Source organism: Pongo pygmaeus, chromosome 21 (genome assembly GCF_028885625.2).
Source record: "Pongo pygmaeus isolate AG05252 chromosome 21, NHGRI_mPonPyg2-v2.0_pri, whole genome shotgun sequence".
NCBI lineage: Eukaryota > Metazoa > Chordata > Mammalia > Primates > Hominidae > Pongo > Pongo pygmaeus.
The window spans coordinates 3,733,950-3,748,229 of NC_072394.2; the positions used below are offsets into that span (position 1 = coordinate 3,733,950).

The window sequence follows — 14,280 nt, forward strand, 5'->3', positions numbered from 1 at the left end:
AAAATTCTAATTATGTATATATTTTGTTGTATATAGGGGTATATGATAGATCAATAAAATACTTTTAGTCACAAAAATGTATTTATTAGTATAAAATTTTGCAGGGAAGGTAGAAAAGAAATAGAAAAAAGGCATTATAAAACATAAATGTTAACTGTGAGCTTGCTTATTTTTAAATAATTTTGGTGTTTAGATTCTAGATACATTTAGGTATATCTAACAGCTATTATGTTTAAATTGTCAACATTTAGAACATTCTAGAAATTATATCTTTAACAACCCTTTTGAACTTATGATAAAAAATTAAGATAACTTAAAATTGACTTTTGGTGAGTTTTTCTAGATTTGTCTAGAGGGGTATAGGCACAGATTTTTTGAGGACCACAATTATGGGTAATGGGATATCACTGAAGGATTTTGAATAGGGGACTGTTTGATAAGATTGGTGGCTTTGAAAGGGCATTTTTCCATTGTGCAGATGGATAGGGTGGCACATAGAGGTTGGGGTGATGGTAAACCAGGAGCAAATAAAACAGTGAGGAGAAGAGAGAGGGAGAGTTCAAAGCATGAAAGGGAGTAGGAGACTCAATATTGCTGGCTTCGAAAGTGAAGTAATAGGGCCATGAGATTCCTTTGCTCATGGCCCCATTACTTCAAGGAATGTGGGTGGCTTCTAGAAGCTTGAATGACAATGAAATGGATGATTCCTCTAAAGCCTCCTTAAAGGAATGAAGCCTTGTTCCCATCTTGATTTTAGAGGTGAGATCCATGATGCATTTCTGATCTACAGAACTGTAAGATGATAAATTTGTGTTGTTTAAAGCCACTAGTTTGTGAATTTTGTTACAGGAGCAATAGAAAATGAATACAGCAGATTTACCCAGGTTTTCCACTGAGTAAGGAGATGAGTCACTTGATACTGAGTTAAGTATGCCAAAGGTTGGCAGTCTAGACTTGTGGGCATTTTAGCCTCTTTGAGTACATGCTTGTTTTAGTGAACGAGAGAAAGCTGTTATTAAGGAGCATTTTATATGAACTTGCTTGTTTTCATTTCTCTACACCTCACTGTCCTCTTCCTCAAAGCTAGAGGTTAGAATAGATTATCTCAGGTTCTCTTCAGCTTGAAAATTCTAAAATTATTTGCCTTGCATAAAATGAAAGAAACAAAACACACCACTATCCCCATAAAATTCCTTCTCTGGTGAGAATGAGGGGAAAAAAGGAGAGCCACCTACAAGAATTATTGGTAAAAACACAATTATAGAATTCACTATAAAACACAAGCATGTGCTGTGCTTCAGATGCCTTGTTTAGGAATGTTTAGTTCTAAATGCTAGACATAAATCAACATATGTTCTGGAATTTTCATGATGAAATCTCTCACTTTGCATCAAAGTAAGAGAAATAGAAAGTTCGAACAGGAGCATGTATTGTCCTAACAATCTTGTGGCCCCAATATTCATCATAATAAAAATTTCTCTGCCTTGGTATTATTATGGATAATAATTATTATGGATATTAAAGAATGATGGTATATTAGTCAAGATCGGCTAGCTTATGCTCTGACAATAAACAATTTCAAAATAAAAAAGACCATTAGTACTCATTGTTCAGCGATTTAAATCTCACAAGTAGAATCAGCCTCTTGATGGGGAATTTTCCCATTATAAAGCTGGTGCTATGATCTGAATTCTGCAAATTGGGGCATTTATTAGTGATCATATGGGATTGGTCTATGGAACGATGCATGCTGAAGTCGGTTCTTTAGGGCTACATCTTGCCTAAACTCAGTTTAGCATGACTGGTGTTACAACCCTAAATTCCTTTCTGCATAGGGGAAAAAGTAATTTCTGATATAACTGCTGCCTTTCACACAAAGGTGGGACTCTTGCTAAGCTGCTAGAGTGCAGTCAACCTTGCGACAAAGACTATGCAGTTGACTTCAGTGTTCTCAATTCCTCCCTTGGTTGAAGATCAGATTCACGCCCATTTCACCCATTCAAGGACTTTCAGGTGCAAATTTTGCAAGAAAAAGCTTCTCAGATTTCCCAAGAATCATCTCATTAGAAAGGAGTTTGGAATGTGATTCTGTCTGGATGCTATTTCTGTGATACCTTGAAAACTTTGTTCCTACAAAATTATTTAAGCATTTGAGCAAAAAAATAAACAAATGTCCTTGAATTTATTATCCCATATGGGCTTGCCAACTACTACAGTGAGACTTGTGGAGATGATAAGTCCACTGTGAGTGAGGCACTTAAGCTGCAGGACCCATATGTTGTGCCTGACTGTGTTGCAGAGAAAGTTCTTTGGAAACTATGACCTTAACCAAACTTTGAATAGCTGACCAAGATAAAGCCACCAGAGATTTCCTAATGGTTGCCATTCATAGACGGTCATCAAAAGTCTTTGGCCTCATGCGCTTTGTGCCACCCTCCTCACTAACATTCTATTCATGATATTAGTCTTTTTGAGACCTCCCAAATGGTGCTGATCCAATAATTTCTGCAAACAGACTTCAGATGTTATGAGGTGTCTGTCAGATGAGTCTCAGGGTACCAAGCATTGTTTTTGCTTGCCATATTGATCACTAAGTCTTGATAGTCCCTAGCAATCAAAAGTGTTTCCTCAAGTCCTAATTTATTAGGTATTTTTCCCTATACCTTCTGGGTCTCTTAGTTCAGGCTGCTATCACAAAATGCCGTAGACTAGGTGCCTTATAAACAAAAGCCATTTCTTTCTTACCGTTCTGGAGGCTGGAAGTCCAAAGTCAAGGTGCGTGCAGATTCCATGTCTGGAGAGGGCCCTCTTTCTGGTTTGTAGATGGTCTTGTCATTGTCCTTACATAGCACTCAGGTGGGGGGATGGTGGAGGCAGAGTGTTTGTCTCTGTTCTTTTATAATGCCGTAAATCCCATCATAAAGGCCCTATCCTCATGACCTAATCCAACTCTAATTACCTCCCAAAGACCCCGCTTCCAAATACCATTACACTGGGGATTGGGGCTTCATTATGGAAATTTTGGGAGTGGAGGACACAAATGTTCAGTCCCTAGCAATCTCACTAGGACAACAAAGTGAGACAAATAATTGTTCTGTAGAGCTTCTTAGAATAACACCAATACAGTCTCCCAAAAGAGAGAAAGAAGATCAATAATAGGGGTTCTAGGGAATTGCTTTCAGACCTTGGGCTAACTTTGTGAAATGATTTTGAGAAAAGGAAGGGCAGAGTGAGTAATAGATTTTAGCAACAGTTATGAGAGTGGGAGTTGAGAGGGAGGTGTCTGTTTTGTTGTTCTTTGTCCATAGCGTCTCACCTATAACCTGGCCCATGGAAAATGTTCAAAAAATAAGTTTTGTATAAATGAATTGATCATTAGCTGGGGTGGTTTTATAGCAATAAGAATTACCTTGTTGAAGAATTGGTTCTTCTTTGCCTTTAAATGTCTTCAGGTTTGGGCTCCATTCTTATAGCTAGCTGCTGACTATTGGTTTACCCCATGTAAAGTGAGTAAGGGGTTAAGGGTTTTTTCTTATCCTTAGGCTACCAATCACCTGCTTCTGGGGCTCTCAACAGTTAAAAGAACTCTTTAAAGTTGGCTGGCCTGGAAACTACCCATTATACCAGATTGAAGTGTCTATGGGAGGCATGTTCTTCCTTTTTTGTCTAAAATTGAGGGTTTTGGGGAATTTGCGCAATCATCCCTAGGCCTAACTCAAGTCTCAGTAACCCGGGAACCTGTGAGCTATTACAGAAGATGCATCTGTAGTATTTACTGAGCGCATGGACGGGTGGTTTACAGACTTCTCCTCAACAAACAGCAGGGCTGTAATAGCAAGTGACACGGAGCTTCTGGCAGAGGTAGAGATTGAGGGGCAGGTGGTTGGCCTGTTGTCTCTAGGAAATGAGCTCCCAGCTCAGGTGCCTAGGACATGGGACTTCTGATTTTTAAACTGGGACTAGTTGGGTCACCCAGTGCTGAAACCTTGGCCCTCTGCCGACAGGCTAAAGGGCTTCCTGGTGTAGCTCTCCCTTCTGAGCTGTCTCAGCCATGTCCTTTCCATGCTCTGAGACACCACCAGCAGCAACAGTTTGGGGATCATATGAAGGAAAAGTAATAAATACCTATTCTGTTTTGGTCACATCTAATTGCTCATTTTCATCATATTTACAAGGAAGAATACACTTACAGGGCCCGAAGCTACCACTCAGTGACTTCAGGATTCAACGTGTCTTTCTGCAAGGGTCAGGGAGTCACGCTGCTCTGCCTCACAGCACAACTAGGAAGAATCTGTCTGTGTCTATTAAACTACAGGGAGAGCACCATTTGAAATCTCCCCTGCCCCGGAGGATGTTGTCCAAACATAAGTGGTGTCCCAGAGTTTTCTCTAACTCTCCAGCCCAAGTCCCTCTTACAGCCCAGGGAAGCCTGGGGCTCACCTATCTCATGAAAATGTGCTGTGTTGTTGGTGTCCCAACCAAAGTACCCCAAGCATAATGGGGTAACTCCAGATTGGGTCACTAAGCCCATCTCCCACTACACAACGGCCACATTTCCCTCTCTCCCTCAGTTAGTGCTGAGGAGGAGGAAGTGATAAGGGCTGGTGAGGCTTCTCCAGAACAAGATGGAGATGCAACTCTAAAACCAGGTAGAGTGGGAGGCATGGGGGAAAGGGCTGTGATATCACAGAGGATGTAGAAATTTTTTTCCATCACCACACGTAAGAAAGAAGAAAAGCTGCTAGATTTTTAAATTTAAGTTTTGGAGTAGTATCAAAAAGGACCATCAAGCTAGAGATATTTATTTAGATAAGAATGCTGGTCTAATTTATCATTATTTTTAACCTCTCTTGCTTGTAGTTATAATTAGTGATAAGTAATATTTTAAATGTTTTTTAATGGTTTTTGGAAATATTGTATACAGATGTTTAAAGTTGTATGCAAATTGAATTAGGGAAAATGGAATCTCACTTTCCTGTTCGTGTGTGTTATTGAAAAATATTATTTTAATTTTACATCGGATATCTTGATACCTCACTGGTATTAGGCTGAACCATATGAAATTGCTGTTTTTGTTGATCAAAATGATTAAATATTAGTAACTTCATGTAGCTCATTGTAACATATTTATACCCTGGGTCTTTATAACCAGAGGCAAGTGAATTAATCTATGAAGCTATTAAAAAATTCTATAGTAAATATACTTATCAACTGAAGAATCTGCTTTAATGTGAGCTACTTTCCCTGCACTATCAGTTTTCGCAAGTTTACATTTTTTTCCTGCAAAAAGAGGCAAAATTAATTTTAAAAATCTAAAGCCATTGGAAGGTGACAGAAGATGGGACGTTTCAAAGTAGGAATTAAATTGAAGGTAGAAGGCATCCTATTTCCTACATTGACTTCAACCCCCACCACCTTCTGCAATGATTCTGAAGGTGATCCTTGCTCAAAGATGACCACCTCAGTATTGTGGTCATGGGAGAAAATGGAAAAGGGATCAGCATTGTTTAGCTTCTTTTATGGCTTTATTTCAGCTGGGTTTTCCTATTTTACTTGAGTAGATTGTTTTATTTGGCTCAGAATGAGTCAAAGTGGTTTTTTGTTGAATGTTTCCTTTACCTTCATAAGCACTTTCTTTAAAGTTCCAGGTGAAACCCCTAGCATGGTGGACACCGTGTTGTGATGTCATTGCAGGTGCTCTATTTGGGAAGCCATCCATGGTTTCTTCAGTTCTAGAAATGCTTCAGATTGATAACATTACTATGCTCATAGGTTTTATGTTGTTTTGAAATTAAATTAATATAGAAAGGAACCATTTGAGGGTGGTGACCCAGCATTGTGCCTCAAAAAAAAAAAAAAAAAAAAACCTCTGATTTTTATGATTAGGAGGCAGTGTTTTTTTTATTCAACTAGTTGACTCTTAACGGAAATAAAACATTGCCACTATGAACCGATTTATGAGCTGTCAGGTGATCTTATGTGTTGTATACATATAACACACACATCTAGGAGCTGTTTTAAAAATCTTGACAGTTGTACATTCAATTTATGTAATGCTAGCCCTACTGTAAAATACTCTAGTTTTTTTGTTGGGACAGAACCGCACCTAAGTGAAACTTGCAGCTAGCTGCCCATCTGCCCATGAATAGTTTACTACCTATTTATGTATTTATCTATTTTTCAGACAGGGTCTCACTCTGTCAGACACCCAGGCTGGAGTGCAGTGGCACAATCATAGCCCACTGCAGCCTTGATCACCTGGGTTCAAGCCATCCTTCTGCTTCAGCTTCCCCAGTAGCTGGGACTACAGGTGTATGCCACCATGCCCCACTGGTGGGTGTCTCACTATGTAGTGCAGGTTGGTCTCGAACTTCTGGCCTTGAGAAATCATACTGCCTTGGCCTCCCAGGTTGCTTGGATTATAGGTGTGAGCTGCCACGCCCAGCCTAAGACTTTGCTTCCTTGTGGAAAAATTCCCTGGAAGGGAATCCCCTATTAAATAGCAGGTGCTAAATAGAAACCTAGTGTTTGAGTGATAACATTTTCCAAATTTTTTTTTTATTTATACTGAAATTTAGAAAGGGCGTATTATTCAGTTTTGTTCTTCAAATCATCCTTGACTCCTCTCTCTCACACTCACGCGTGGTATGGTAAATTCTGTCTGCTCTACCTTCAAAATGTACCCACCTTCTTTTCACTAATTCCCTTGCTGCCATCCTGGCCTGAGCCAGGTTCTCTTTCACCTGGATGACTGGTCTCTTCTCATCCTGGCTTGTTCCCCACACTGACCCACTCCCCGTAGTCTGTTCTGCACTCAGCACCCAAAGTGACCAACTAAGTCAGCTCCTGAGCCTCCCTGATCAGAGCCCTCCAAGGGGTCCTCATCTGACTCCGAGTAAAAGCCAGAGTCTTTACCGTGGCCCACCAGGCCTGTGTGATCTGACTCCTTTTTGCGTGACTTCATCTCTAGCTCACTGGGCTTAGTCACACTGGCTTCCTCGCTGCTCTGCAGTCATCCTGGGGTCTTTGCTGTGGCTGCTTCCTCTCCCAGTAATGCTCTGCCTTCCCCCACTCATCCACATGGCTAAATCTCTCATTTCCTTAGTCTTTGCTGATTTATAAAGCTAGATTTCTTATTAACCCCTACTCTGTTCTCTATTTTTGCTTTTTCCACAGCACTTACCATCCTTTAATATATGGTATAATTTATTTATCATGTTTAGCGTTTACTCCCTCTCTAGAATGTAAGTGCCATAGTGGTGGCAGTTTTGTTTTATTTGCTGATGTTCACCAAGCACTTACAAAAGTGCCTCATTCATAGTAGTGATTCAGTAAATATTTGTTGAATAAATGAACGCCCATGCAAGGGTGGTGGGTGAACCCTTATTGTCCCTTGACCTTGGATGCCTGTTTTAAAAAATCATGTTTAACAAATCCTAAAGCCATTTTTTTTTTATGGTATGGGTTTCAGACTTCGCATTTTACATATCTACTCATGAGATAAGAGTCAAAAGAAAGTTTTTTTTTAAAAATAGTATTTGTCAAAACCCATTCTGATTGTTTTTTCTTATAATGACAGATTAGTCTCTGCCAACTCATTCCAGAAGCTTCCATTTGATCTTCAGAGGTTTTTAATTGGCATGAGCCTCTTTTCAGGAAAGGGCCACTTTAACATCCAGGGAAAAATAATCATGTACTTTTAATTCCACTTATCTGAAACCAACTAGTAAACCCAAAGAAAACACTGGGTGTTTTAATTTTATGAAGTGGCTTGAATTGTCCTGAGGTCATGGCATCCAGTGAATTCACCTCTCTGTATTTCCTGTCTGGCTGTTTTTGTGCCTTCTGGGTGTGGACAACTCAAGTGGTTTGCCATGTGCCAAATGAGCTGCTGCCTCTTCTCCTTTCCAGTGGGGTGGTCCAGGTCCACTTTGCAGACTGAGTTCTTTTCTCTCTGCAGGTTCCTTCTACTTCTAGCTAGTTATCTTGTGCCTCTCTTCCCAGCCTGTTTATCTAAATGAGTTTCTTTTCTTCCAGCCCAGCTCCCTCCCAAAGGTATAGGAAACCCCCAATGAAACCATCAGTTCTGCCTCTGATGGTTTGCCTGTCCTTTGCCTCAGACCCTTAGACCTCGGTGCCCTGGCCACAGTGACCCTTTTATTTGCTTTCCTGCTACTTCCCTACTTGTCATTTTATTTTTTACTTATTATTATTATTTTTTGAGATGGATTCTCACTCTGTCACCCAGGCTGGAGTGCAGTGGCATGATCTCAGCTTACTGCAACCTTCACCTTCTGGGTTCAGGTGATTCTCCTGCCTCAGCCTCCCTGAGGGATTACAGGTGCCCACCAGCAGCCTGGCTAATTTTTGTATTTTTTTTTTTAGTAGAGACAGCGTTTTACCATGTCTGCCAGGCTGGTCTCAAACTCCTGACCTCAAGTGATCTGTCCACCTCGGCCTCCCAAAGTCCTGGGATTACAGTCATGAACACCATGCCCGGCCTACTTGTCGCTTTAAAACACAGCCATGCCTCCACCCACTGCCGTGCTCTCTCTTCAAGAAACACCAGGACCACTTCCTGCTCTAAAACATCTGCACACCCCTGCTGAGGACCCTAATGACACTGTCTGTGTACCTCCTTTATCACAGACACTTACTCTTCTGTCTTCTGTTTTCGTGGTGTGCATTGCTTCATTTCAAGGACATAATTATGTAAACTTCCATGCCAGACTGTAAACCCTCTGAGGGTGAGGATTACGTTATATCTGACCCTATATGTAAACTTTGCTGTGTATGGGTTCAGTAAGTATTTCATAGGACCATGAAACATTACTGGTTGAATGGGCTCTGGAAATAAAACTACTGTATAGCCCAGAGTTCTAGAACTGTCCAGATTTTTAAACATTCTGTCCTTTTATCTTCTGAAAATTATAGTTGTATTTTTCCAATGATACAAACTAAGTTTTAGTTGGAAAATGATAATTTCCATAGGCAAATATCATCCTATAGTTTAACCCTTCACATGAGTGAATTGTGATTGAAAGAAGGTTCAAGGGTGTGTTGTCCAGGTTCCTCTTACTATTCTCTATGTGTTTTACATGGAGGCATTTTGAGTTCATTTGGGAATTATTCTTATAGGTCTCTCAGTTTTAATACAAAATGGGTTATAAATATGGCTCTGGTAGTGAATCTCTCAAACTAGAAGATTTCTCCCAGCCACAATTCAGTTACATATAGAAGATAACATTCACACATTTCTCCATTCATTTCAGCAAAGAGTGACTGTTATGTGCCAGGTATATAATATGAATTGATCAGACATAAGTCCCTGCTTTCGTGGAGCTTACATTTTAGGGGGTGGAGACAGATGATCAAAAAATAAAATGAAAAGTGTGCCAGATGTTAATGTGTGATGCAGAGAAATTAGGCAGGGGAAGAAGGATGGAAAGCCAGGGAAATTGTAATTTAAAATAAGGTGATTGGCAGAGGCCTGAAGGTGGTGAAATAATTAGCCCTATAGATAACAATGGGAAGAACATTATAGGCAGATGGAACAATAGCACTCTGTGGGAGTCACTTGTCATGTGCGAGGAACAGCAAGGACATCCTTCTTCAACTTGGAGAGGGTTGGGGAGTAGGACTGGTTGATTCAGAGAGGTGGAGGGGAATTCAAACCACTTCAATTTCTTCTCAGCCTCAACACTAGTGACATTCTGGGTTGGTTAATTGTTCATTGTGGAGGACTGTCATATGCACTGTAGGATGCTTAGCAGCATCCCTGGACTCCACCCACTAGATGCCAGGAGCATACTGTCTCAGTCCATTTATGCTACTGTAACAGAATACCACAGACTGGGCAATTTATAAACAACAGAAAATTATTTCTCACAGTTATGGAGGCTGAAAAGTCCAAGATCCAGGTGCCAGTAGACTAAGTGTCTGTGAAGCTCTCTGCTTCATGATGGTGCCTTGTTGCTCCATCCTCATATGGCAGAAGGTAGAAGGGCAAAAGGATCTAGCTAGTTTGCTCTAGCCCCTTTATAAGGCACTAATCCCATTAATGAGGGTAGAACCATCATGACCCAGTCACCTCCTAAAGGCCCCACTTCTTAATACTGTTACACTAGGGATTAAATGTCAACATGAATTTTGGACACAAGCTTTTAAACCATAGAGCACACCTTCTCCCCCACCCCCGAGGTGTGACAACTAACAATGTCTCCAGACACTGGCAAATGTCCTCTGAGGCGCAAACTCACATTTGGTTGATGCTTTAGACCAAAGTAAGGACTTTGTTAATTTGAGTGGTTCTTTCATTTTAACGAAAGTCCTCTGGCTGCTGTGTTGAGAATAAATTGAAAGGGAACAAAGATGGGACCAGGGAATAAAATTAGCAAATGGCCATTTGGGAGGTGAGGGTACCTAGAAGCTGACTGGGGCTGGCTGGTGATATGGTTTGGCTCTGTGTCCCCACCCAACTCTCATCTCAAATTGTAATCCCTACGTGTCAAGGGAGGGAGGTGATTGGATTATGGGAATGGTTTCCCCCATTCTATTCTCATGATAGTGAGTTCTCACAAGATCTTATAAGGTGCTCTTCTGCCTTCGCTCACCCTTCTCTCTCCTGCCGCCATGTGAAGAAGGTCCTTGCTTCCCCTTTGCCTTCTGCCATGATTGTAAATTTCCTGAGGCCTCCCCAATCATATGGACCTGTAAGTCAATTTGTAAACCTCTTTTCTTTATAAATTACCCAGTCTCAGGCACCTCTTTTTAGCAGTGTGAGAACAGACTAATAGAGCTGGGGTTGGTCAGGAGTGAATCAGATTTTGGATATTTTGAATGATTAACCATCAGGATTTGCTGACAGACTAGAGACCAGGTATAAAGGAGGAGTCAAAAATAACTGCGAGGGTGTGGGCCTGGGCAGGGAGGATGCAGGCAAGGAGCAGGTTCCTGGGGACATTGAGAGCTTGGTTTGAACATTTTGTATTTGAGAATATTGATTATTCTCTGTATTCTCCCTCACAATAACCCTGAGAGGTGAGTATGCTCTTCTTTTACAATAAGAGGACCCTGAAGCTCATGGAGCTGGGTTAATTGCCGAAAGTCACACAATCTGTAAAAGACAGAAAGGGACTTAAATCCAGACATGTCTAACTACTAACCCCCTCCTCCTTGATATACTTTGAAGTGATTTTGTATGGTTTAGAAGCCTCCAGTATGAAGTAATAGTACAGTATTTTATACTCTGCAGAGTTTAATTCAGTAGACTAATTTTTCATGAAATGCAGTTCTGCTAAATACTAACATTTCAAAACAGAGACAGTTGTTTCTTTTGCATTTTATAGCAGGATAGAACACAAACATGAACCTTAGGAAGTATTTTGCATACAGTAGTAAAATAAATTACATGGAGCATCAGGGCTATGGTTTGAATGTGTATCTCTGTCCAAAATTCATACACTGGAACTTAAACACTGCTGTGTGATGATGGGACTAAGAGATGGGATCTTTAAGAAGTGATCTTTAGGACTAGTGACCTTATAAAAGGGCTGGAGGGAACTAGATAGGCATTTTTTTTTTTTTTTGCCTTCCACCACGTAGGGACACAGTACTCAAGGTGCCCTCTTAGAAGCAGAGACCAGGCCCTCACTAAACACTGAATCTGCTGGTGCCTTGATCTTGGACTTTGCAGCCTCCAGAACTGTGAGAAATAAATTTCTATTATTTATAAATTACCCAGTCTGTGCTATTTTATTATAGAATCATGAACAGACTAACACAGTCAATGGTTAGTTGGATTTTAAGTGAGTTCTAAGTTGCTATTTCTCCATCTGTCCTGTTGGTACCTAGTCCTACCAGTTACGTGGCAAATCAACGGTCTATGGTCAGTTTTGTTTGGAAATATACCCCGAGTCCCTCTGTTAGGGATCTACAATACACAGACCACTTCTCCCTTCTCCCCTCCAGCACCTCCAAAATATATTAAGCATCTCTCAGGTACAGGTGGTGCTAAACCATTTTTCCATCTCGAATATATTTCTATAGGTCTGCTATGGTCATGGCTATGTCCAGATATTAATTCATTCTGTATGTTTTTTTTTTTAATATACACATCCTTAGAGCTTAGGTATGATGCTAGCAGGCCATTTTGCTCCTCTGTCATTTTTCTGCCAAACCCTTCTGACTTTTTAGCTGTGCTACCACCAGACCACTGAGTGATTAACGTGAATGGATTTTCTTGAAATAGATCCTGAGACCTTTTGCATCTAAAAGCAGGTTCCCTATCTCTTTCAGCTATATAATTGTGTGTTTAAACAGTGGGACTCAACAAGGTAATTGCAGTCTTGGAGTTCTTAGCAGAGTGAGCCATTGAGCCGGCAGTAGGGAGCTGTGTGCCATGATTGATTCCATGGGGGTTTGGGAAATTTGAGGTGATATGAGCCGAACTGCTCTGAAGAGCTGCCCACAGGTATCTCTGCTGTTACACCTTGTATAGTTTTGTGATGACTTAACCTAATATAAAAGATTGCACTGTCATTTCTCTTTGAGAATAATCAGCGCCAAGGGAGGTTTCTTAGGAGGTCTTTGGCAGTTTATTCTTGATGAGTTTTTGGCAGGGCCAGGTTCATGAATGTGTGACCTGTGAAATTGCACAGGGTTCTAGACTCAGAAAGGTCCTGCCTGTGTTTTGTGTTTGGTTTAAAGATAGCTGTCAGAGTCTTGAATTTTTTTTTTTTTTTTTTTTTGAGACAGGGTTCTGCTCTGTCACCCAGGCTGTAGTGCAGTGGTGTGATCACCATTCACTGTAGCCTCAACCTCCCAGGGTCTCCATAGGGAGGCCCTGTCTCTACAAAAACAAACAAAAAAATTAGCTGGGCATGGTAGTGCACACCTGTAGTCCCAGCAAATCAGGAGTCTGAGGTGGGAGGATTGCTTGAGCCTGGGAGGTTGAGGCTACAGTGAACTGCACTCCAGCCTGAGTGACATAGCAGGACCCTATCTCAACAAAAAAGAAAACAAAAATGTCAAGACAGTAATACCAGAGCTTTAATTCAAACACCGAGCCTTTATATGCTATAGCTCAGGTTGGAGCACCTATCCGTTAATTAGCACTTTTGCCCAAAAGGGGCCTATGCAGATCTCAGGCCCCTCTCAGAATCTATGTTCTAGTTGGAAACAAGGGCTAATCATCTGTATGTAAAACAAGCTTTCAGGCAAGATGCAAAATGCTTCTTGATAAGCAGCATCGCCAAGGTGAAAGTTAACTATGCATGTCCACTCATCATTCAGCAAATATTTATTGAGCACCTACCATGTGCTGGGCACTGTGCTAGGATCTGGGATGGACGCTATCTTGGATTCCTTGTGAAGCAGACACCATGACAAAGATTTGAGTGCAAGTGACTTATTGGAAAGATGATCACAGGAAATACTGGTAGAAGAGTAAGAAAGCGAGACAGAGACATGAAGGAAGCCAATAAATGGTTTGTTTTCGCAGAGAGAAACTACAACTATGTCCACACTGAGGACCAGTGTGGAACATGCCTCATAATTTTCCTGTAGAAAGACACAGGTTGGTTCCTTTCCCACTAACTCTGATCTGTCTGGTTGAGAGCTGCCCAGGGTTATTTCCAGCCTGCCCCCTGTGCCAGAATGAACACAACTCCTCAGCTAGAGAAAGCTCTTAGGCAAAGAATCACAGCATTTGTACTAGAAAGCTGTATGTGAATATTAGATTAGTGGGTGCTAAGCGTGAGGGGATGAAGAGTGACAAGTTGGGGCCACCATTTTGAATAGATTGGTAGGACAGAGCTTTCTGAAGAGGTGACTCTTCAAAAAAGACCTATGTCTTTTTAAAATTTTACTATTTCAAAAATGGGAGACATGCATCAAGAAAAATAGGATTCTTAAGTCATATTGTATATAATAGACAAATAACATATATTTTGATCTTTGGGAATGTTTATATTCTTGAAAACATTGTAACTTTTAGAGAGTATTTGGCTATTTGGTTGCTAATTTTCTTGACAATCTCTTTCTGAATACTGTGGCATCTTTTCATCTGTATTCTAGGTTTTCTCAGTGTTAGACCATTAGACCTCATGATCAGAATATTACAGTTTTCAAAACCAAAGTTACTATCTTCTTTAAAGTATGGGATATGGTGTCTTTAAGCATGAACTGCTTTTTTTTAAAAAAAAATTGGAAGCTATCACTCTTTTTATACACGTTCATTGTGAACTTGGTGTTTCGTGTTTTTAAACAACTGAATGATTA

The 14,280-nt window shown here is 40.6% G+C and overlaps 1 protein-coding gene across 9 annotated transcripts in view; it reads left to right on the forward strand.

Annotated features, from left to right (window-relative positions):
- The window catches only part of PLCB4 (phospholipase C beta 4), a 414,850-nt gene that overhangs the window by 109,502 nt on the left and 291,068 nt on the right, over positions 1 to 14,280 (forward strand). The gene's annotated exons all lie outside the window — the stretch shown is intronic.